Genomic DNA, 3,531 nt, shown 5'->3' with positions numbered 1-3,531 from the left:
AAAAAGAGGAAGAAATAAAAAAAAGAAATACGCATTAACCCATAAACTATAAAAAGCGAATTCAGACCTCACATGATCCATTTACAAAAGAATGAAGGAATAAATAAACATATAAGTAAAGGATCATGAAAGAAAAAAGGGAAAGAAAAGTGATGAATGAAGAAATATAGAAGGAAAGAAACTGAAGAAACAAACATAGGAATTTACCTATAAAATCTCAGAACCCCAAAAACATGAATAACCCAAAACAGGCAAGGAAAAACTCACAAAACAAAAGAATAACGGGATTGAGTGAATAGATAAATAAAGGACAGAAGGGAAAGAGAAGTATATAACTGGTGAATGAAAAAAAAGAGACGGCAAAGAAAAGGGGGAAGAAGAGGAAGAAAACTAAAAAAAAGACATACGAATTTATATTATAAAACATCACACCCCAAAAAACTGACTGAAAGGAAACGGAAGAAACAAGCAGAATAAAAGAAGAGAAAAACGGAACTGTATTTCATTTTCATTTTTATTATTTTTTTATTCTTTTTTGTGTGTGTCTGTAAGGTAAACACAAGCCACAAATTTATCCTGCAAGATCAGCAAACCAAATTCTTACTTCCGGAGGTGCGGCGCGGCGCCATACATATACATTAACTTTCTTCTCGCCTCCCAACCTGATGCGAGACTCCTGCGCTTCGAGGTGAGGGAAGACCAAGGGAAGGTGTGATAAAAGGTCTACCAAAACAAAATCCAGCCACGTTATTTGTATTTGGGAGCAAGAAAAAGATAATAAGTTTTTGGTCCATATTCCGACCTTCTGAATCTGTCTCGAGGTGAGGGAAGACCAAGGGAAGGTATATTGAAAGGTCTAAGAAAACATAATCCAGTCACGTCATCTATCTAGTTGGAAGCAAAGCGAAAAAGAATATGTTTTTAGGCCAGTATTCCAACCTGATATGATTCTTCTGCTTGTGTCCCGAGGTGAGGGAAGACTAAGGGAAGGTATGCTATAAGGTCTGCCAAAACAAACTCCAGGCAAGTCATTTATAGTAGCAAGGCGAAGATAATGAGTTTTAGGCCAATATCCCAACCCCACTTCTACGCTTCTGTCTCTAGGTGAGGGAAAGACAAAGGGAAGGTATAAAATAAGGTCTAGCAAAATAAAATCCAGCAACGTTATTTGTAGTAGGGAACAAGACAAAAAGAAACAGTTTTAGGCCCATATTTCAAGATGGTACGATTTTTCACCTTCTGTCCCGAGGTGAGGGAAGACAAAGGGGAGGTATAATATAAGATCTAGCAAGACAAAATCCACCCACGTTATTTGTATTTGGAAGCAAGACGAAAAAGAGTAAGTTTTTAAGGCCAATATTCCAACCTGATACACTTTTCCTCTTTCTGTCTCGAGGTGAGGGAAGACCACGGGAAGGTATCATACAAGGTCTGGGAAAGTAATATCCACCCACGTTGTTTATAGTTTGAAGCAAGATAATGAGTTTTTGGCCCTTATTCCAGCCTGATATGATTGTTCTGCTTGTGTCTCAAGGTGAGGGAAGGCCAAAGGAAGGTATATAATAAGGTCTAGCATAGCATAATCCAGCCACGTTATTTATAGTTTGAAGCAAGACGAATATAATTAGTATTTTGGCCATTATTCCAACCTGATATGATTTTTCCCCTTCTGTCTCGAGGTGAGGGAAGACCAAGGGAAGGTAAAATATAAGCTCTAGCAAAACAAAATCCAGCCACATTATTTTTTGTAGCTAGAGGCAGAAAGAAGAGGATGAGTTTTTTGGGTCCATACTCCAAAACATTTCTGGATTTACACATTTCCCCGAAGTTGGTAAGGCTTTCCAAGAGGCTGTTGTTGTCTTTCCATGGGTAGTTTTATGAGCCTTGTGATAGTCTGACAAGGCCGAACATGAAAACACTCATGAGAACCTGACTAATCTTGTTTGTGGCCTTTGGAAACAGACAAAATAACAAACAAACACATATAGATAGACTGATATACTGATAGACAAACTGAGATAGATAGATACAATTACAACTATCCCAACAGCTTTCAATGCAAAAATATCAAACAAACACACATATAGATAGACTGATATACTGATAGACACACAGAAATAGATAGATAGATTAAATCAAAACTATTTCAACAGCTTTCAGTGCAAAAATATCAAACAAACACACATATAGATAGACTGATATACTGATAGATACACACATAGATAGATAGATGGATTAAATGAAAACTATCCCAACAGCTTTCAATGCAAAAATATCGAGTGTTTCTTAACTAGTTCCAGAAGAAAAGAAGAGAATGTCGGAAATGGAAATTCAAATGTAATGGAAAAAGTCTCGGCCACACGGAGGAGGAGGAAAGAAAGAAGGTCGGGTAAGGATTCTCCCTCACGCTCCCCCCCTCCCCCCTTGTTTCCCGCCAAAAAGTTAGTTCATAGCTTTTTTTCGTACCCTGTGACTGTGTGTGGCTGCCTTTCTTTTACGTATAATTGTTATGCAGGAGTTATAACGTTATTTTTTTACAGTAAAGGAAGCAGCTCGAAGGAAAAAGAATAATAAAAAAAAGCCCGCTAAACACTGCCCCTGTAAAGACTTCAGAAGAGTGGCCAAAAGAGAGGTCAATTTCGGGAGGAGAGGTGTCTCAATACTCTCCTCTTAAAAGAATTCAAGTCAAGCAGGAGGAAATACAGACGAAGATAATTTGTTCCAGATTTTACCAGTGCGAGGGATGAAGGAATGAAGATGCTGGTTAACTCTTGCATAAGGGATTTGGACAGTATAAGGATGAACTAGAGTAGAAAGTCGAGTGTAGCGGAATCGAAAGAAAAAGACTACTCCAAAAAGGTCGAGCTTCTTAGAGACAAACGAAAGGCATATTAACAAAACGTCGTGGGGGAAAGATCACTTCAATAACGTCGAGTTTCTTACCGAGATAGACAATAGATATATTAACGAAACGTCGCAGGAGAACAAATACTTCACTATCGTCGAGCTTCTTAGACAGACAAAAGATATATTAGCAGAACGTCTTGAGAGAGCAACTACTTCCATAACGTCGAGACTCTTAACAAACAATAGATATATTAACAAAACGTGGTAGGAGAACAAATACTTCACTAACGTCGAGATTTTTAGACAGACAAAAGATATCTTAACAAAACGTCGTGAGAGAACAACAACTTCATTAATATCAGGTTTCTTATGCAGAGAGAGAGAGAGATGGAATTGGAAATTTTTCTTTGGCAATAAACTGGAAAAAAAAATCCGTTACCCACACGATGAGATGATGCATAGCCAACCTTAGTACATCGGAGTTGAAGAAAAATTATTGCAATGTTCATAAATCAATATGTGTTTACCCACTCTACTTATACTCTCCTAATAACATGAATGAGCTACAGTCAGCCATGCAGCAACACACATTCCCTTCGCCACACGCTTGTCATGCATAGAAGAGCGGCTGGATATTGTTTTCTTTGACCTTGTAATATATGATATACCTTCCCATGGTCTTCC

The sequence above is a fragment of the Eriocheir sinensis genome, unplaced genomic scaffold, assembly GCF_024679095.1.
Source record: "Eriocheir sinensis breed Jianghai 21 unplaced genomic scaffold, ASM2467909v1 Scaffold298, whole genome shotgun sequence".
NCBI lineage: Eukaryota > Metazoa > Arthropoda > Malacostraca > Decapoda > Varunidae > Eriocheir > Eriocheir sinensis.
Note: the sequence above shows the minus strand (reverse complement) of the source record.